The sequence below is a fragment of the Danio rerio genome, chromosome 2 (assembly GCF_052040795.2).
Source record: "Danio rerio strain M-AB ecotype USA chromosome 2, GRCz13ab, whole genome shotgun sequence".
NCBI classification, from domain to species: Eukaryota; Metazoa; Chordata; class Actinopteri; order Cypriniformes; family Danionidae; genus Danio; species Danio rerio.
Window position 1 is genome coordinate 29,020,539 of NC_141022.1, and position 21,962 is coordinate 29,042,500.

Below are 21,962 nucleotides of genomic sequence, written 5' to 3' on the forward strand. Positions count from 1 at the left end.
CGAACCAGTTGAAACGAACCAAAATGCAGTCATCTGACAAAATCCACATCTCTCGTTGGCCAGATGTTGTTGAACATATTTCCTAAACTGCTTATTGATTGGTCAGAATTCACATGCGGGAAAATGCCAGTAAACTTCCGCAGGTAAACAAAACCTTTTACTCTGGCGGGACGACTGCGCTGGCTTATTGTATCCCTGCTTTTGACAAACTATACATTACGAAAATGAAGCGCGGCCTTGGCTGGAAAACGGTGTGTAATGCATCGCTCGTCACTTCAGGAGGAGGCGTGAATTAATTTAGCTAAACTGCGACATGGTCATCTTGCGGAAATATTACCAACGATCCATCAGGTAATGTTTTCCCCTCTCTCTCTCTCTGTTGGTAAAGCACTGTCAACAAATATTCTTCCTCCATATACCATAATGCACAGCGCATCGGGCCTACGGCAACTGAATTAGTCCAAAACGCGCAATCATTTTTGCGGTTGGACCTGTTTTAGTACGGATCATATTCTCACCACAAATGAACCGCTCCAGGGTTTGTTTGAAAGTGTACCGAGACCACCTCTTCAAGCAGGTCTCGGTACGCTTATTTGGTCCGCTTTTGGTGCGCACTCAAGTACGATTGCTGCATTCTCACCTGCCCAAACGAACCGTACCAAAAGGGGAAACGAACTCTAGTGCGATTCAATTGAACTAAATAAGGCAGGTGTGAAAGCACCCAAAAAGTGCAGAATGGAAAATGTGCAGGTATTTTATTGCATTTCTTAATTATTTTTAAAAAGGTGGCTGACTGGCCAAACTGTGCAAATCATATATATATATTTTTTTGTTGTGTTGTACCCACTAAAATGTCTGCTTTCAAAACGTTACAGTAGCCTCATAATTTGATGTTGCTGCCATGTTGCTGTCTCTTCGATGTACTGGTTGTTACCAAGTTACAGAAAAAAATAACATGCGCTCAACATCCAATCAGATAAGAGAAGCCGAAAAGCAATATTTTGTTTACGACCTCACAGAGAAGGTAGCATTTAAAGGTTTACAAGCACAAACTGTTTCTCGATTCAAGACTGTATTTGCATGCAGTTGACAAATAGTTGCACTGTCACAGGCAATTGGGCCAGTAACGATCCTGTCTACTGTCCTGAGCGTCTTTCAGGCTGGCCCCGGACCATCGGACAGTCATTATTGATGAGCCCTGCATAAATGCATTTAAACAATAAAAAAAAAATTTTTTTTTAAATATTAAAAACATGAAAGAATTTAAGATGCTAATGACGTTAAATGTGTCATAACAGTCTTATGAATAAATTAGCTGCTTATTAATAGAGAGGTAGTAGTTAGGTTTAGGTATTGGGTATGATTAGAGATGTAGAATTAGATCATACTTTAAGTACTAATAAACTGTTACTATATTAATAAGACAGACAATAAGCCAATATTTATTAGCGTAAATTGTGGCTTGGTGTTACCAAAATTCTTTATTAAAGTTACAAATGCCGTAAAATTATTTTATTTACTTATTTTTTTATTTATGATGCACGTTTCCTAAACTCAAAATGCTAAAATATTTACTGTACATCAACAAATAAAAAAGCAAGCCAATCCAGATTTGCAAGTTTACATAATCCTATAAAATCTCTTAAAAGTACTTAAAACTTTCACTCTGTTATGGTTGAAGTCTGCAGTAACTCCACAAGTCACATGCATTCTGAACTGTGATGCTGATTAACTTTAAACACAACAGAGCAGATCCTGCAGGTGACTGTTGCTGATGCTGATATCGATGCTGAAACGTTACACTGAGCAACACTAATCTGCCTTGTGCCGTTAATGTGGGCAGGTAGGTCGGCCGAACGCACACCTCTCGCTGAATTATGCAGGTATGCACGCGTCCGCCCTCAGCTTCTGAACCTATTGAACTCTCTGGCTCACTCTGAAAGGATGCACTCATTTAGCTCAGCCCTGCTCCAGAGAGACCTTATTACACATCTCCAGCGCTGCTCAACCGAGCCTCTGTGTGGAAACGTACAGAAGCCTCCTGCATTCCTCTCGGCCCCCTGCGCCCACCCTCGGCCCCACCTCACCCTGAGCCGCCTGCACAAAGGTGCTCCACTCTGGGGCCGGGCTTTTTCTGCTCCCCTCTTTTCAATACCTATTGTTGGGTGCAGGGAGCTTAATGGGAGACGTGCGAGAGCCGCTTTCCCACCATATTCAAGTACCCTCCTGACTGCCAGAAGAGATGTGGCCAGGCAGAGGGCGAGTTGGGCAAGGTTTTTTCAGGTGTCTTCAACATTGAGCTATTTTAGGACATGATTAGGTTGGTTGAGAAGTGTGTGTATGTGTGTGTGTGTATGTATATATATGTATATGTATGTGTGTGTGTATATATATATATGTATATGTATGTGGGTTAGTGTGTGTGTGTGTGTGTGTGTGTGTGTGTGTGTGTGTGTGTGTGTGTGTGTGTGTGTGTGTGTGTGTGTGTGTGTGTGTGTGTGTGTGTGTGTGTGTGTGTGTGTGTGTGTGTGTATATATATATATATATATATATATATATATATATATATATATATATATATATATATATATATATATATATATATATATGTATGTGTGTGTGTGTGTGTGTGTATATATATATATATATATATATATATATATATATATATATATATATATATATATATATATATATATATATATATATATATATATATATATATATATATATATATATATTTATATATATTTATTTATTTTTTTTTCATTTACATGACAAGATTAGTGTTGCCAGATATAGCTGACTTTTTTCCAATCCAAATGCTTTTCAAAACCTGCCCATAATGTTTTGTGATTATTTTAGTTAAACTTAATTTATTTAAATTGAAATAAACCTAGTTAATGTAACTACCATCATTTTAACCATACAGCAGCCCACACAAGTTGTTACAGAAAGATCACATCGAAACACTGCCCCCCTCTCACCCGCACACTGCGCTTATTGTTGTGTAGATTACACTACTTATTAGAGTATGTTTTACTTTTTTAATTGGGGTATAAATTTGTCCCATTTTGGCCTAAATTTTTTTGAGCATGATTAGGTGCTGCTTGTCAATCAGACAACGCTTCTATGTTCGATCTTTCTGTCAATTGTGGGAAAAAAATATGGATAAGTGTCATGATAAACCGCTGTGAGTTTAACTGCAGGCGATTCATGATGTGCGTGCACATGAAGGGAAGTCAGATTTGTCCATGGAGTCAGATTTTGAGACGACTTTTCTTCACCTCCTCTTGAGACTGGGCCTACGCGGCTTGTGCTATGCACTGGTCACTACTAACTAAATGGAGTAGGAGCACACAGTTATGTTTTACTGAGTGAGTTGCATAAAGTTTATGCATTTCAAAACCTCGCAAACTTTGTCAACTTGCCAATGCCATTTTTTTTAACCCACACAATAAAATTTAAAACTGCCCAATTGGGTGGGAAACCACCCAATTTGGCCACACTGGACATGGATGAAAAAAGATAACAGACAGACAAATATATAGATAGATAAAAATGAAGAGTTCAGAGGAAAAAGCCACCAGAAATTCTTCTATATTAAGCATTTATCTCGGGCCATGTGTGTAGATTCAGTAATTTCACTTTGATATTTAAAAATGAATATTATTAATAATAAAAATAATACATTTATGATGGACTTTTCTTAAACTCAAAGCACTAAAAAACTTAAACCAGAATAAAATGGATAAAAATGAAGAGTTCAGATGAAAAAGCCATCAGAAATTGTTTTAAATTAAGCATTTGCCTCCAGTGTGTAGATTCATTAATTTCACTTTAATATTTAAAAATAAATATTAATAATAATAATAACAATAATACATTTATAATGTACTTTTCTTAAACTCAAATTGCTACAGCAAGTAAAAATGCAATTTAAACTAGAATGAGAGATAAAAATGAAGAATTCAGATGAAAAAGAAAATAAAGTCAGGAAGTGCCATCAGAAATTTTCTTCTAAATTGAGCATTTATCTCAGGCTTCTGTGTGTAGGTTCAGTAATTTCACTTTTATGGCAAAGAATCAAATCTTTTCATCCCAATTAAAGTGAAATAACTGAACATAAACATAGGAGGTTCAGAAAGATGCTCATTTTAGAATAATTTTTACTGCATTTGGAGGTTTTAAATATGAATGCTTCATATATAAAATGCTTTTCCCTTGCGTACAGACAAAAACATTCTCAAAAACAATCTCCTTCTCCCAAGTCTGTGAAAACATCTAAAAAAATTTATGCACTATGTTATGCACTATGCAGTACTATGCAGGCCTGTCACTTTTGTTGAAGAGACACAATGCGTTTTGGCACCTGCTGTAGTTGGGAATTGTTGTTTTGGTTGTCAAGTACTCCGGTGTAATATGCATGTGTTTTTGCAAAGAATTTGAAACTATTCTTGGGGGTTTTCAGGACCCCAAAACACTGCTGTCTATAAATCACCCACTTAAGATTAAATATAAAAAATGTGTGCAGTAAAAACGAATATTTTCAAAATATGCGGTAGTTAACAGTCGAAGTGAATACATTTTTTTAACTGCTGTCCTGGGACAAGAAGGGGTGTTCAATAGTTTTAGGACCACTTTTGATGAAAGGTGATAATCCACTTCAAATGTTGATTACTGTATTTTAAACATTTCTAGCTAAGGGACGTTGATCATGCATTCATTTTCTCATGCATTTATGCATTCATACTTTTATTCATTTAACAAATAATCCAACAATAATCATATGTACTGGAAAGTCTTTATTTAAATACCGTAACTGATTTATATTGTGCTAAATGCAGATGAAATTTCTGTTGCACTGAAAAAGGAGTGATGAGATAGAAATGGATGTGGAACAAGTGTGGAGTGTGAAACGAGCTGTTGTTTTTGCAAAATAAAGTGTCATGTCTGTCAAAATATTCTAAAACTCTCTTTCCACTCTGTCCCATCAGTCCTCTCTTCTGTCAGCCACAGATGGCGTGGTTTGGTTGCAGGAACGGGCAATTTTGCTGCTTGATAAATATAAGCAGCGCATCACCAAATTTCATGTGCTCACTGTATATAAATTTAACCAAAAATCAATTGAATTCAAACAAAGAAAATAAGTGATGGTATGGGTATATGCAAGCAGTTGGAAACTTTTTTCTTTGTTGTTGTTGTGCGCCCATCAAAAACTCAAATCTGATTTGAGCTTGTGCTGCATATAAACACGCTTTTATTTAGTGTTCATATAAATAATGTGGTCTGATTCATCAAGCTGAATGATTTCATTGGGTTTGTTGTATTTGAATGAGTCATTGAACTATCATGCCTATGAATGTCCAACATCCTTTAAATCCCATTTGATCCCATCTTTCTCAGATTTCCATAATAACTTAAAACTCTACAGTTAAACAAAATACAATATTAGGCTGCGTTTTCTTATCAAAGATCAATCTTACTCCTGTTTATGGCGGCCTACTTAGTGTGGTCATTTGATACAAGATCTGATTTGAATGCCTTTACAGAATATTCTCCAGGGTCCAGATTTCATTGTATGATGACAACTGAGAGCATTCCTGTATTCCTGCATGGATGCTGGGATTTTCTATAGGGAAAGATGGCATTTCACAATAGCAGCTATACAAGAGCATTTACTTTACCAATGATGTGAAGATCTCACAATTAGGGCTGTGATTTATATATTACATCACACCACATCATGATAAAAGATGAGATCTATTTACTGTACTTTTACTCAGCAATACAGTATTTGATGATACTTTTAAAAATGACGTGATATGATTATAGTGGATGTAAATCTATTTAAATTTTGATCAAAATCAGGATGTTATATGCCTTAAAGTAAGTAATAAAACATTTAAATTAATATGATTTCTGTGTGAATTGCATATTTAGTATCATCCACAAAAGATTTACACTACTCTTAAAAAGTAATAAGGAAAAATAAATAATAGGTAAAAAAAATCAATGGCACATAACACATGATATGTATAATGTTTATAAATATGTACAGTTGAAGTCATGATTATTAGCTCTCCTTTTGATTTTTCTTTATCTGATTTTCCTCTTTTAAATATTGGCAATATGATGTTTAACAGATTCAGGAAATTTTCAAAGTATTTCTGAAATTTTTTCTTCTGGAGAAAGTCTTATCTGTTTTATGTCGGCTAGAATTAATGTAATTTTAATTTTTTATGAACCATTTTAATGTTAAAATTATCAGCTCCTTTAAGCTAATTTTTTCAGACTGTCTACAGAACAAACCATAGTTATACGATAACTTGTCTAATTACCCTAACCTGCCTAGTAAACCTAATTAACCAAGTTCAGCCTTTAAACGTCACCAAGCTGTATAGAAGTTTCTTGAAAAGTATATAGTCAAATATTATTTACTGTCATCATGGCAAATATGAAATAAATCAGTTATTAGAAATAAGTTATCAAAACTATTATGTTTAGAAATGTGTTGAAAAACATCTTCTGTCCATTAAACAGAAATTGGGGAACAAATAAGCGGGGGTTTAATAATTCTGACTTCAATGCAAAAATATGTTTATGGCATGCAATAACGCATAGCAAATAAATAACACCCAATTCTGAAATTGGCTGAAACAGCTGTTTTGTTTTGCACACTATAAAAGTTTGGGAAGTATGTGTGTTTTATTAAAATATTCAATACTTCATGCGCTTAGTTGTTTGATTGATTATATTGATCCATATTGATGTATTGTTACACTCATATTCACAATCTTGCCTATTTGTAAGTCACCATGGACAAAAGCAGCTGCTGAAAGTCTTATTGTAAATATTTTGCAGGGCCCCTGCCTCTGTCTGGAGCATTTCATGCTAACTTCACCTCTGGCTTTATCTGTGGGTCAAATGTGGGGCAGGTAGCGTGGTGATAATACGATTCAGCTCTGTGCTTTAAGACCCTTAAAGTTGAAACCATGATGTCATTTAGAACAAGATCAGATCAAATTGTTTGTTTTTATTTCATTTCTGGACTTTCAAATGGCTTGCCAAAGTAAACATTCAGTTCAGTTTTGTAGTAAATGCCTTCCAGCTCTCTTTGCTCTGTGGTGATTGCAGCTGTATCCAAAAGCTTTCAGGCACCTTGGCATCAAGGCACATTTGAAACCAAATTCTGCTTCACTTCCTGTCTTTTACCTCTTTACTTCAAATTTTAAAGGAAACATAGATGCATCCATTTCTGCCTTTTTAATATCCCACAATCCAGTGCATTTCATTTTTAACAAGTAAGCTAAAAAAATAAAGATGGCAAATGTTTTTGATGACATTTTTAGTAAAGCTGCACCATCAATCAAAATTGCAATCACAATTTATCAATAGCTGTGATTTTTGACATGCTCATCTTGTCAGGAAAGCACAGTTGATTACCAGAACAGCTACTGTATTTTAGATTACATTGCCAGATTTTATCATATGCAATTTTGCGTAACTTGTCAGTGAACTAATGCTCTGTGTAGTAAATAAGACTCCCAACAGAAAGCACATCCTGAAGACTTACTCCCCATTCACACGGAGCGTCAGCCCTTCCCATTCACTTTGGATGGGTGACGATCCAAACTGCATTTTGGATCCGTTGGTTCCGCTTCAGTGGCATTGCTTGCTGCAGAAGTTGGGAATTGCTCCAATTTCAAGCACCAATCGACGCATCAGCCAATCTCAGATCGCTTTATGTGAATACCCCAGCTCAGACAGTAGCCAATTGCAGACTAATTTTATTGGCTGATGCTGCTATAACGATCGCGTCAGCCCCAATTTCAGAAACGCCCTCGGTCAAGCGTTGACTCTGAAGCCCCGTGTGAATGCGTGGTTACAGTGATCACAAACTGGCTTTACTTGAAAATGCACTGGCATTTGACTAATCGTGTAGGCCTAATGTTTAGAGAGATGTTAGTATTGTAGTAAGCAAATGTTCCATTAATTATCCAAAATAGTTTGCATGAACTTTTAAATGGAGCCTTCATAATTGATAACTGTTACTTTGAGGCTCCGCCATCTTTCACATGCAGATATTCTCTACTTCATTTCTTCTGTTTTGTCCACTGGGGTCAGATGATTGTGATTCTAATCAAATGCTTTTTATGCAAAAACACCCAGATTTGTTTTCTTGTCCAAAAGTCCACTAACACTTACAGATGCATGATATATTGGGGTTCACATTTTTTTTAAGTTATTTTATTGGCCTAGATTTTTAATCCAATAAGTTATGGCTAGAGTTTCGGCTAGAGGGAGGAAAACATGTCAGCAGAGTTGAAGTTTTTCACGCAGACTTCAGGGGCCGGTTGCAACAGCAGTACGTAAGTTTAAACCTGACTTAAAGGTACACTAAGTTACAACCTACTAAATTTTCTTGTTGCACCACTGGAATTAGTTTAAGTTGACTTTTTAGTTTAAACGTAGGGCTACGTTCTAACTAAATATTTATGGCAGCCTCCCCCATGTATATAATATGAAAAGAAATGGCGGTGAGATTAGTTTACATTTGAGGAGGTCGCGAGTGATCTCTTTAAATTCACATTCTTATTTACCTCCCAAATCTTGCATTCTTTTCGGTTTATATAAGAAGATTAATTTTCTTTCAAGGAGTGTTTTGTGTTTATTGTATCCATCAATTAAAAGGAGAATTTCTTCATGCCTGAGTTCTCTTCTACTCTTTTTCTCAGTTTAACTATTTAAATGTATATTCGTATTTCACTATACGAAAGTGTATGTGACAAATAAAGGCCTAATTTGATTGGATTTGATTTGAATGCTTTTTATTGGATATTATGTCATTCAATGCGACTACGCAAGACTTTATAGAGAGCTTACAACCTACTAACTATGGTTTGCCATAAGAACAGCTGGTGCAATCGAAGTGAGAACAAATTTAGCAACAAATAGCTAGTAGTTACTAAGCGCTTAGTGACAGCTTTAAGTTACAGTTTAAGAAAGATCAGCTGGTGCAACCCTACCCAGAAAAGCAATTAATCAAATTTGTAAATTTTGTAGACTTTGCTAAAAGAAAGATTTAGATGTTGCCTGCAGAGAAAGTTTTACAATACAAATAGTGCTTCCCATGTAAAATGTGTGCTACTAAAAACATTTCAAAGATATTTTTATTCTTTTAACTAAAGAACTGGATTTTTAAGTGGCACCCCACTGTCATGTACATAGTGTCAATGCATAAGTGTTTCTTTGTTCAAGCTACCCAAATATGCTTGTGGTCAGCAACTGGACTTCCCATTTGTTCAATTGCTTCTCTCGTTAGAGATAGATATTTAAACTCATGAAGCACCAGCTCCACATTTCTTGTCATTTTTGTTGCTGTGATTTTTAATGCGTCTCAATTGCAATAAACTAACAGACTTATTATAGACATTTAGACTGACAACGTTCACTCTTTCCCTTAAGCTTTAAAGTTCAGTCCGACCCGAAAAAGGTAAGTTAATACTTAAAGAGATGCTGTTGCTATGAGCAACGGCTGTTTCCATGGTGTCGCTACTGGGTCTTCCGAAAACATCAATTGTGAACCTGATTGCCTGAGGTGTATGTGCTGTGGAGGGCATTACCGGGGAAATTCCTTTCAGCATAAACATGCTCTTATATAAGCAAGCCAAGTGTTCAAGACATTCACAATCTTTGCATGAATTCTTTACGGCTACACACTTGATATTAGTTTGCACATTTGTCTTTGTCAGATTATTATTTAGGTCTGCATGGTGAGGTGTGGATTTATTTATGTATGCGGATTGTTTTTTTGGATTGCTGGCGAGCGTCTCACTGCCTGTGTTGATATTATGATTGAGTGAGTTGTTGTCATCTTGGCCTGGCAAAGTGTGACTTTGGGCTCCAGAACGGGCAAACTCAATATTTTTCATCAAATTAGACCTCGGCTCGTCTTTCAGTATCACCCTCAGTCCAATATCAACTTAATTTTGCTCGCTCTTTCAGTCTGTCCTCGGATTTGGTTGGATTTGAAAACGTGCGTTTCCAAATGGATGGAGCCATTGAAAATGATACTTTGAACCGCAACAGGCCAAAGGCATAATTCCCCAGATCAAGAACACCCAAACACAGTGCAGCTGGACGCTGAACCTTTCAGTACATCTTCCACTCATTCCAGGTCAAATTATAGGCCTTTTACCTTCCCATTATGCAGATTTCAACCCAAGCAGCCCATTAGATGGAACACGACACCCTCTCCTGCTTTTATTTATGAAGAGTTTCATGGCTAAAGAGATGGCATAAATCATTTCCATAGTAGCTTTTCATCTGTTTCTGTTTATGAAAGTGCTTTTTGTTTGTATTTAAAACTTATGGTTTACATGATTTTGCTGGCCAGCTTTTAAACATCTCTGATGCCTTTAGTTGAAAAACCTATTAACAGATATGAGCATAAGAGATTATTTTTACCATTACCTTTAAATAATTGGAGTGCTCTGGTACCCTGGTATAAATAGTTTACTTCAGAGCAGTGTTGTCACAATACTGGAATTCGGGACCAGTCGATACTGAAGATTTAAAAACATCCATTTCCCGCTAACATTTGTGCGCTGTTAAGAGCGTTCTTAAACTGCGCTGATTTGCCATTGTGTTCACATGCTCAACAGAAGTGACTGTGATTTGGCCGTGAAGGTCATCAGTTCACCAAGCTCACTGCTGTTTACTGAGTGTAACCACAGATATACGACACTGGAGGGTTTCAAAGTCATGTAAATCAGCTGGTTTGTCTATAAGCTGACATACCAGCGATCCGCTGATAAATCACTGTTAAAAAACGCTTTTTAAGAACGTGCTCGAATGGAAATGGACGTTTTTAAAAGGTCCATATCGATTGGTACAGAATTAGAGTGACAACCCTACTTCAGAGGGCTTTAATGTGAATGACAATATATGTAAAACACACTATTATCCCATTATTATTGACATTATCAAAGTGAATGAACCACAGAGAAAGTTTTATAATATAGTCTTCTGCTGAATCCCAGGACATACTGGACTATTTCGAAATGAACAAGCCGCCAGAACAGCCCTAGCAGGAAAGTTAAAGGAGTGCAAAATCCCACCTTCGGATTTAAAGCCACTAATAAAAGGCTATATTTTTAACAAATGGCAAAAAAAATTAGATGAGTGGTCAGAAAATAAACTTTTTGAAATTGAGCCAGAAATAGGTAGAAAATCTAATACATTTTTTAACTAAAGACATGAGATTGTTTTTAGAAGATGCCGCACTGGACACACGAGATTCGCACATGAACATTTACTCAAAGGAGAAGAACCCCCAAAATGTCTAAATTGCAACAAAAACAAAACTGTTAAACATAATTTTGCGGAATGCCCTATTTTAATGTTATCAGACAACATTTTTTTTTAAATCTGGAGAGACTTTAAATAAAATATTTTTGTTATAATATTATTATAATTATTTATTAACATAATATTATTATATGTAAATCCTTCTAAAATTGTACTATTTGTATTAAAAGGGAACCTTAAAAAACAGTTTTAGATTTTTATCTTATATATTTTCATCATTATTATTATTATTATTTATGTGTATTACCTTGTGTATTGTTTATTGCTGTTGATGACTTTTAATTATTGGAATATTTTTATAATTATAGAAAAGTGATATTTATAAAATGTGGTAAACTTCATCTTTTTTTTTTTTTTTTTTTTTGCCATGACATACCCATAGAAGCTGAAAACTCTCTTTCACCAAGCACATTCTCATTCAGAAGATCAGAGCCTCAGCAAAAATGTTGGAGATCAAGTCAAAACAAGCAAAAATAATTCAAATTCAATATGCTGTGTATTTTATTGATGCAAAGATATCTTTAAACCTCAGCATTTCCAATGTATTGGTGTACCGGTTTGTCAATTAATGTATTTACTAACATAAACAAACAATGAACAGTACATTTATTACAATGTTTATTTATGGGTGTTAATATTAGTTAATGAAAATACAATTTTTCATTGTTCATTAACTTATTAATTAGTTAACGCAGTGCATTAACTAATGTTAACAATGTGGTATTTATTTATGTAACACACACAATACAGTAATACAGTTTTGAAGTATTTAGCAGGTCCCAGTCAGTTCCCACCTTAAACATAAAAACAAACAAACAAAAAAGTGCTTTACTATAGTCATTTTTTGGAAAGTGTGGTTACTTTGTCTCTTTCCTGTTGCTTTGCAGCATCAGCGTTCCTTCTAGTTGTGCCTTCTGTCTTCTCTCCCTGTGGTTACTCCTGCCTGCAGGAGCCAGACAGCTACTGAGGATCTTATTAATTGCCTGTGTGTGCACGCGTGTGTGTCTGAAAGTGTAATTGGCATTCTCTGAGTCTGTAGGTCCGACGTGGCTTTGTGCAGTCTGTGATTAAACAGAGCTAATAAGCAGATATCAGACAGCACTGGCAAATGCTCCTATCTGCAGCCAGCTGGGTGCATACCTACAGGTAGAGCTCATGTCTCCCCTTGGATCCTTTCATTTTTTTTCCTCTATCTGTCCTCATTTTCCTCTCCTCCTCTTCTGGACGCACACTGGCTGATGGTGCATGGTGTCACTTTCTCCCTTTATTCAGACCTCTTTGTGGTGTATTGTTGAGATGCTCTGGTTTTCTTGTGAGCTGGATTTGGGGCTTATCTTGCGGGCAGTTTAACCGAAGAATAGACACACGGTAGTTAAAGAAAGAGGCCATTGCTTCTCTGTTTACCATAGCGCTGAAACTAACAAAACAACCCAAGTTTCCGTGCCTACGGCCCTCTCACGTTTCTGCTCTGCGTGTTAAGATTTGCCCTAATCTGAGTCGACACTGTGCAGCCACCACAAACCACCTCACAAGCTTTTCGGTGCTCTTGAGTGTTAAATAAAATTCTGTAATTAAGATGCCTGCTCTGTTTTCTCCATGTACTAGTTGGAAAGTTTTATATACATTGTCTGCATTATGCAGAGCCAAAAACTGCCTATATACAGGCCATTCCTTATTTATTAATTTCTGTACAATATGCTGAACGTACAGAATCAGTTCTAGTAAAAAGAGTCCAAGTATACGTATATTATCCTGCCTGTGCACACAGAATGGCCATCTGTAGCTTTCCTTATTACACCACGGTTGAATCATCCTGCTGTTGAATGTGCTCTTCGACAAGCATGCTGAGCATGAGGGGATGACAGACATTGTTCATTATTTCCTCATTTCACCCACACCCTCCAGAGAATCGCAGTCAGACTTGGTGATGGAACATGCCTTTTGATGAGCAATTTTAGTCTGTTAGCATCTTGCTGGTTGCAAAAAGCTGTTTTAATTCTGAAAACATCATCACCTTGGAATTATAAGGTGCATTCTAAATAATTTTGAGATAATGAACTTTAAAAGTTTTTGCATTCCATATAGCAAACAGTATGTGTGTAAAAGTTGTTTTTAATTGAGTCTTAAAATGTAAACAACTTTATAAAAAACATTCCATAATGTAAATAAGTTGTCATTTAACTCAATTTTGACAAAAATGAAGGATAGAACTTTATAATTATAGGTTCCTCGGAAAATACAAATATAACTGTGGGTCTTCTTGGCTTCAGGTGCTAGATATGCCTAGAAAGACAGTACATGAATCAGGTGACAATATCTATTTTATCTACAATTTCATAACTTAACTATCTTTAAAATACTTGATGAGAGGAAGATACTGATGCTATTATGTTTCCAAAATATGCACAAGCAATACTTGCATTTTTAGTTTTTATGATTGAACATCTATTTTGTCTGAATGAATAATTGAGTTAGATCAGGAGTGTCCAAACTTGTTTCTGGAGGTCCATTGTCGTAGAGTTTAGCCTTGAGCAAAGTTAAAAACACCTGCATTGGCTAATAAAAGTCTCCTGGTGCATTCAAGTCATGTCAGATAAATTGTATTTATGATGTCACTGCATGTGAATGCCATGGCAGTGTGGGAAAAGCTACGTTCTTTAAATATTCTATGAGAAACATTATGGAAGGAGTCAATAAATGCTTGCCATGCTTTATATTTACAAAATACATTTTTGTTGCAGGATTGTAATATACCGGTTATAGTTTTGTATAAGATACGGCTTAATGTGGCTTCATAAATTCCTTTTAAATATTAAAACACGCCTGATGCAAATCCTTTGCTCTTCAATTTCTATAAGAGTTAAGAAACCTTTCTGTAATTTATCAAAAGAACATACAATACCGTCTTGTGCCGACGGAATTGACTTGAACACACCTGATATTGTAATTACTTAAGGAGTACACCCCTGACTTGAGGCTGATTTATACTTCTGCATCAAGAATCACTTTGCGTGGATAGCCCTCACTGTGGCTGAAGTCAACGCTGAAGCGCACCTCTAAAAAAATGTAACATCACAGTGACATGAAGCGCAAGTTTTGGGATTGGTCGGCTTGGTAACAGTGATGAGTGTGTGCGACGCTGAGAGCCACGAGTCTGATGGAGCGAGTGTTTACAAGTGTTGAGTCCTGTGAAGGCGCTCCAAATAAAGATTTTTGTTTTGTCTTTATCTAATGTTTTAAAAAAGATTCAAATCCGCTGGTTCCCGTCTCTGAATGAACGAGTTTTAGCTATTTGTAGCATTCAGAAAAAGCAAAATACCATAGAAGAAACTCGACACAGAGGAGCATAACCTACTGCCAGCTAGCGTTTCGGAAGTGTTACTGCAGAGGAACACAAACAGCATGCAAAACTATAAATGCACGACTACGCACAAGGCAAGCATGATCACTTGACGCAGAAGTAAACATCAGCCTTTAGATGATTGACATTCACCAACAGTCATCAGAAAACATCTTTTTTTATCCCTGGTTGTGCTCGAGTTTGATCAGCAAATCTGGGGCCATCAATATGCATCAATAAATATTAAAGTCAGATTCTGTTTATCCAGCATCACCACCTCATTGAACTTGACAAAGTGGATTTGCTGGTGATACTCTCCAAACTCTTCCACTTGCTGTCAACAAATCATTTTTGCTTTGCCTTTAATCAGGGTCTTATCCAGCAGTCACCACTATCAAGTTCTCTGAGAACTTCTGCAGGTGGCGTATGACTTAGTGTACAGATGAGCCCCTGTACTTCAAGGCTGAAGTGAAGCATATGAAGAGGAAAAGAGATCCTATCCCTGTGGAGCCCCCGTGCTACTGCTCTGTGTATTTGTACAAGACCATTGCAAGGTTGAGGAACTCCCACCGATGGATGGGAAGGACTTTCAAAAGCATCTACAGACTTCAAAGAGTCCTAGTGCCTCTGTCAATAGCTATAATTTTGAGAGGGTCTGTCAGCCAGCTCCTGGCAATATAGAAGTCCTGTGGTTCACAACAGAGAATCTGTTTTTCTGAGAAAAGAAATGGAAGTTTGTTTCTCTCTTCTCAAAAAAGATGCTCCAACTATCATTTGCATTTGAAGCCATAACTTGTCCAAATGGAGATGCAGAGCAGAGTTGATGCAAATCCAGATCTGATGCATTTAGAATACAAAACTGCAGATCTTCTGAATTCTCTTTTGAAGAGATTTCAATTGAAAAGCAAGTTCATCAAATTCACCACCACCTACTCAAAGTCCACTAATTTAGATGTAGAACTTGCATTTCCAATTGGTCAATGTTTTTCTTTTGGACTAGACAGAAACAGTTTGTGGCTCATTGTCCTTCTGATCTGTTCTCTCTACTTTTTTCTCTTTTGTTCCTTTTTTTGTCCATCTAGACTTCGAGAAACATGTGACAGGAGGTACTGGACAAGAGTGAGAGAGACAGGCAGACAGAGACTGGCTGTACTGAACGCCTCGCTGCCCAGAATTTAATTAGTGTGTGTGATATTTATGCATAAATAAAAGTAGGAGCTGCCATATTTGTCTTGTAACCTACAAATCTCTTGCCTTGTTTCAGCCTTCGTGAAGCCATAGACGGACAGTTGTGCTCAATGAAATCTTGACCTTCAAAAGTTGCAGAGGACTACCTTGTCATATATTCCCGAAGCTCTGCACCTTTTGTTACATTGATGCCATCTGAAACCTTTAGAATTTTTCTTGATGCCTATGCCTGCGTCTTGCTGTGGGAGAGGAATGTTGTGGATGTGGCTAGCCCACATCTCATATCATGTGATGAGGGTGTAAGTGAGTTGTTGTTGTCCCGGGATAACATTTGGATGTGTCGTCTTGGCAAAATTTGTGGTACATGAATTAAGTCTGAGTTGTTCTCTGAGTTGCATCTAACTTTATTAGGCTCCAGATGAGTTGTGTTAGAGTGGTTGTGCAATCATGACCCACAGCTGGCCCTATCCACCAGGCTGACAGGAAACAGGAAAGTCGGGGTGTGCATGACCAATTTTTTTCTTTCATTTTTGCTGTGCAAGATATAGACTCAGGCGCTGTGGCAAATCACCAACCATGCGAAGTCGCTGATCTGTGTGTGTGCATGTGTGACCGCACTGTACTTCCCTTATTGTTCTGCACAATGTAACATGCTGTAGAATAGGAAGTGGCTCAGTGCGTTTTGTTCTCAATGGGAGACAGTGATATTCATCTCCGGTTAGTCAAAGCACGGGCCTGTCATTCAAAAATCCCCTGTGCCTTCATTCAGAAAAACGCCTTTCCTTTTGCATTTCCCCAAACTTGTACAGTTCACCACAAGATCTGGAGAACTAGTCTTTGCACCACAGGGAGACTCTAGCTGGGAAGGAAAGGCATAGGTAGACAAGGCAAAAACATAACACAACAGTCCAGCAAAGCCCCTAGCAACAGCGCTAAGCTGTTACACACACCTTACTGAAGACTCTTGATGGATTTAAGGAGGAAGAAATGAGCAGGGTAGCATTCCAAACAAGGAAAAAATAAAACATTTATATGCTGCTTGTGGCTTTTGATGCTGGTGGTAAGGGAGTTGTGGACCACCAACAGTACAAGCTGCCCTCGGCTAGAAGATTCCTCACCTCCCTCAAAGCACAAACTCTCTCTGAGCCAGAAAGAGACGGTAACACTTTAAATTGACATTAAATGAAAATCCACCTTTCTAAATCTATCGATCCTCTTGTGAAAGATTGACATAATTTCTTTCTGATATTAGGTGACTTCCATCATTAGGGTCTTTTTTTTTTACCTGATACTTACTGTTTCCAATCAATTTTGAGAATTTAATTTATGTACAAAATATGAATACTGATAACATTTGCAAATAAAGCACTGTTTGCCTTCCTTTGTGTTCAAGAGAATACATTAAGTAAATTTTTAAAAACTAGCGAATGATATCAGTAAATTAAAATTCAAGATCCTGTAAATAGGGAAACCACAACAGCTCTTTTCATCTCTCCACATTTATTCATGTGTTGGACCTCAGAGTATTAGATGGCATGCATTTGCTGACAGTCCTTAAATTTGTATCTGAAGTTTTGGAAAAACGGTCATGTCAGATAAATCTGGAAAATAATTCAACTCAACATTTTGATGATGATGATTTCAATTTGTTAAAGCAACATTTGCCCATGTATGATGAAGATCGATGTGGCTACTAGTCCAATTATCTAATCTATTCATCAAATTTACTCTGGGATTATATTTTCCTTGTAGTTTTCGTGCATATCATTCGAGAAATTGATTCTGCATTGATTTCGATATTTTCCAAATTTATCGCTATTCTCTCTGGAATTGTAACTGCACAATCAAACGCTCATGAAGAAGAGCATTTGTGTGATCATGTAAGTAGGCTTTTATGTCATGAGATTAATGTAGACACAAATCACTATCGACAATCTTGTAATTTGCTTAAATCTTTCCTTACTTAACTAAGTGTGGTTTATTTCTAAACTAATTTCGAGAGGAACGTGTGCTTATGATCAACATGGCTGGCACCTCATTAGCTCTGTAATCTGCTCTATTAGATGATTATGGAAGCATTATAGATAACCAAAGTTTTTCACTCCAGTTATCTTCGTCTCTAAGTCCCTCCCCTCACCTTCCACCCCTACTCCCCCCCCCCCCCTTTTTTTTTTTCGATAGGGCGACACAGTTGGTGTTTCTGTGCGGAGTTTCTATATTCTCCCCACGTAGGTTTCTCCTGGGTTCCCCTATTTCCTTCCACAGTCCAAAAACATACACCATAGCAAATCGACCAAACCAAATTATCACCCAATACAACCTTTACACTGAGCTCGAACTCCCCTCTCACCCTTCTAACGTGAGGGAACCCCGGGCTTGAGGATATTACGAGCTCAGGGCTCTCTCCCGGGACAGCATGCCAATTACGTTTTATTGATTATCGGCTAAGTGTGAACTCTTGAATGGCTATTGTAGCTTCATCTAGAATTTGTAAGCAATTGTACATGCAGGGTAAAGGCTCGTACAAACCAGGAAGCTTTCGCTCATGTTTATCATCAGTGTTTTTTTTGCAGTCAAACCCATGTGATCAGGTGATGCGGTGGCGCAGTGGGTAGCACGTTTGCCTCACAGCAAGAAGGTTGCTGGTTCGAGTCTTGTTTCCGTGTGGAGTTTCCATGTTCTCCCCATGTTCGCGTGGGTTTCACTGGTTGCTCCGGTTTTCCCCCACAAGTCCAAAGACATGCGGTACAGGTGGATTGAGTAGGCTAAATTGTCCGTAGTGTATGAGTGTGTGTGTGTGTGTGTGTGTGTGTGTGTGTGTGTGTGTGTGTGTGTGTGTGTGTGTGTGTGTGTGAATAAGTGTGTGTATGGATGTTTCTCAGTCAGGTTGCAGCTGGAAGGGCATCTGCTGCGTAAAACATGTGCTGGGTAAGTGTGCTGGTGGTTCATTCCGCTGTGGCGACCCCGGATTAATAAAGGGTCTAAGCCGAAAAGAAAATAATGATTGAATAAGGCCGTGATGATTGTCATCGCCGTTGAGCAGAGTGAACATACAAAATTAGTCCTGATAATAGATGGCGCCTAATGAAGTTGCAAGTCATGAAAGAAAAGTAAAATGATTTCACCTATTTGGTGCTCTCCACTCCTACTGACATTATTGTTGTTGCTGTTGCGTTTATCATATAGCTCTTTGTGTTCAGACATTAATGAAAAAAGCAGCTCCACATTAATCTTGCCTCGATGGGTGCTTCATCTTCTTCATTGAATGAAAGTGAAACTAGGATCACTTTGAGTGTTTTGTACTTGAGCGCCTCCAAATGTTGTTTAATATAACTACAGCTGCTTAGGCAAGTGAAGTTTTTGACATGGCGCGTTTCTTTAAAAATGACGTTTTAACGCCTGGCGTTTTTTGCACATTGGTGTGCATGATCTCTTTGTTTAGTGACAAGGCGTTATAAGTTAATGTAACTAAAAACGTAAACAAATAGTGTCTCTGTGTTAATGGGCCTTAAGGCAGTTGATGATACAGCACGATACAGCGCCATCTGCTGTTAAAAACGAAGCTCAGAATCGTTTAAAGAGAAATAGTAACGGATTTTTAGATTACTCCGAATTCGGTAGATTACTCAAACTTCTTTTTGCCACAACTTTTTTTTTTTTTTAAATGATATAAATCTTTTTTTTTTCTATTCATACACACATTTAAAATCTTTATCTAGCATTTTTTTATCTAAACTTCCAGTCTTGCCATGTCTTCATTTTCAGGTTGTTTGGTGAGTTATCTATCTTCAAGATTTAAAGGGCAGCTATTATGACTTACCTGACATTATGAGCGTGAAAGGTACGTCTCATGCTATGATCTCCCAAGGCATATTCAGCCTGTTTTTCATCTACCTTTAATCTAAATGCCATTTAGAGAACTGTGTGTTGTGAAAGCTGCAGAGGAAGCAGATTAAACAAATGTACACGCTTATGGAATCAATCAGCCCTTGTTTCTCAAGTTTAATAAGGTTTGTTGGTACTTCTGACCAGCTGGTTTGATTCATTTATTCGAGGTTGGTTTAGAGAATGAGAAGGGGAAAGAGAAGCAGGAGATGAGGGCAATTGAAAGGATAATGGGGCCCACCAGTCCCCTAAAATAACAGTTTGCTTTGCTTGAGGTGCAGTGCTGTCAGTCTAACGCATGAACGGTGTGTGTCACTGCATGTGCGTCTGGGTGGCAGACTGCACAATGAAGTGAGCGCTGCAAACAGAGCTGCTTTTTGTTTCACTAATTGTGGAGAGAACTTACTGTGAAAATGAGGTAATGAACTGATTAGCCAGAAGGTCTGTTTTTTTTTTTTTTGTCTGTTTGTTTTAGTGGAGAGACTGCACATCGCAGTCATTGCAGTTGTAGATCAGTAGATTGTTGGGGGCCATTTCCTGATAATGTTATTGTTTGTGATTTGATTTATTTCATTTTATTTATCATGTATTAGTTGTTTTATTTGATTAGTTTTGTTTTATTTGTTATTCTTCTTAGGTTTTTTAATTATTTTGTTTGCAACCCATTTTATTTATTTTATTATTAATTTTTTATATTATATATTTTACTTTATTATTTAAGATTTTATCTTATTATTATTATTATTATATATTTTTATTATTTAATTTATTTTAAAATTTATTTTATAGTTATTCATCTTTTAGTCAGTCATGTTTCGTTTTATTTGTTACTGTTTGTTTTTAATAGTGCCTGGCGGAAATAAATCACGATTAATCACGCCCAAAATAAAAGATTCGTTTGACATAATGTATAGTAAATATGTTTGTGTACTGTGTATATTTATTATGTGTGTGTATATATACACACATGCAAGACAACATTTGAGTAAATGTTTATTTACATTTAGATATAAATCATATATGTTTAGGATAAAAATTCTATAAATATTTAAATATCCATAACAAAATTGTTTTGTACAGTTTTGTTTTCATGTAAGTGTGTGTGTCACATAAACATAAAAAATATATTTTAACAATACACACATTTATATTGTGAAACAAACTTTTGTTTGGATGCAATTCATCTTTGCCCAGCATTAGTTTTTAATTAATATTTCACTCCATCTTTGTTAATTTTATTTGTGAGTGTGCTTGTATATATATATTTTTATAATACATGTTTATGCATTGTTTTTTATTTATTTATTTATTTTTTATTGATGATGATGCTACACTGTTTATTTGAATTTTTATTTCATTTGCCAACTTTTTTTTTTTTTACATTTTTTATAGTAAATTCAATTTGATCTGTTGTGTGTTGTGTCCCCCAACCAGCAGTGCTAAGGTGAAGGTTGGATTGTCAGTAGCTGAATAGAAAGGTTTCACAGTCTCTGGGTTTTGGGTTTAAGCTCAGCTGGGCCTCTTTAGCCTCGACTGGCAGATGAAGTGACACTTCAGTGAATTATCGTCTTGTACGTCCTCTGTTAGATTCGAAAGGCAGTCCTCAGTTTTCGCTTCCAGCAGCAAGCCTGGCCCCTTCACACAAGGCTGTCTCTCATCCCAGCACTTCCCTCAGGTTCCACGAACAAGCAGCTGATTGTTGCAGCCTATCCTTGAAGGAATTTTTCAATTTAACATTTTATCATCTTCTGAAATCGACACCTTATTAATCAGACATTCTTTCAAAGAGGAGGAAACCTCAAGGATTTTTCTGTCGGAACAACCTTCATGATGAAAATACACAAACGTAATTGCGAATTGGAGAACGAAACGAGAGATTTCAAAGAGGCTACAACGTTTATGAAATATTAGTCCGGAATTTCTGTAAACACCGCCATTAAGCTATCACAAGCCATATCCATCTCAATGTAAGTTTCCACTGTAAGTTGAACAAATCCTAAAATAAATGCAGGCTTCAGTTTCAATGGAAATCCTAATTATAGCTTTTGGTGGGTGAGAGGCCGAGGCTTAGCATAGGCCTTATTAGCTGTTAAAGCAGGAGGGATCCAGGCATCAAAGTAGCTCAGCACGGGCCGCTCAACTGAACTAATCTCAGCCTAACCAGCCGGCACTTTA

General features: G+C 36.8%; 1 protein-coding gene and 1 long non-coding RNA gene across 5 annotated transcripts in view; both read left to right on the plus strand.

Annotated features, from left to right (window-relative positions):
- fndc3ba (fibronectin type III domain containing 3Ba) overlaps positions 1–21,962 on the plus strand; it is a 235,602-nt gene that overhangs the window by 26,143 nt on the left and 187,497 nt on the right. The gene's annotated exons all lie outside the window — the stretch shown is intronic.
- LOC147846365 (uncharacterized) lies at positions 5,097–11,357 on the plus strand. Its single transcript, XR_015479265.1, has 3 exons — positions 5,097–6,317; positions 6,357–8,279; positions 8,333–11,357. It is a non-coding gene; the product is annotated as an uncharacterized LOC147846365 (long non-coding RNA).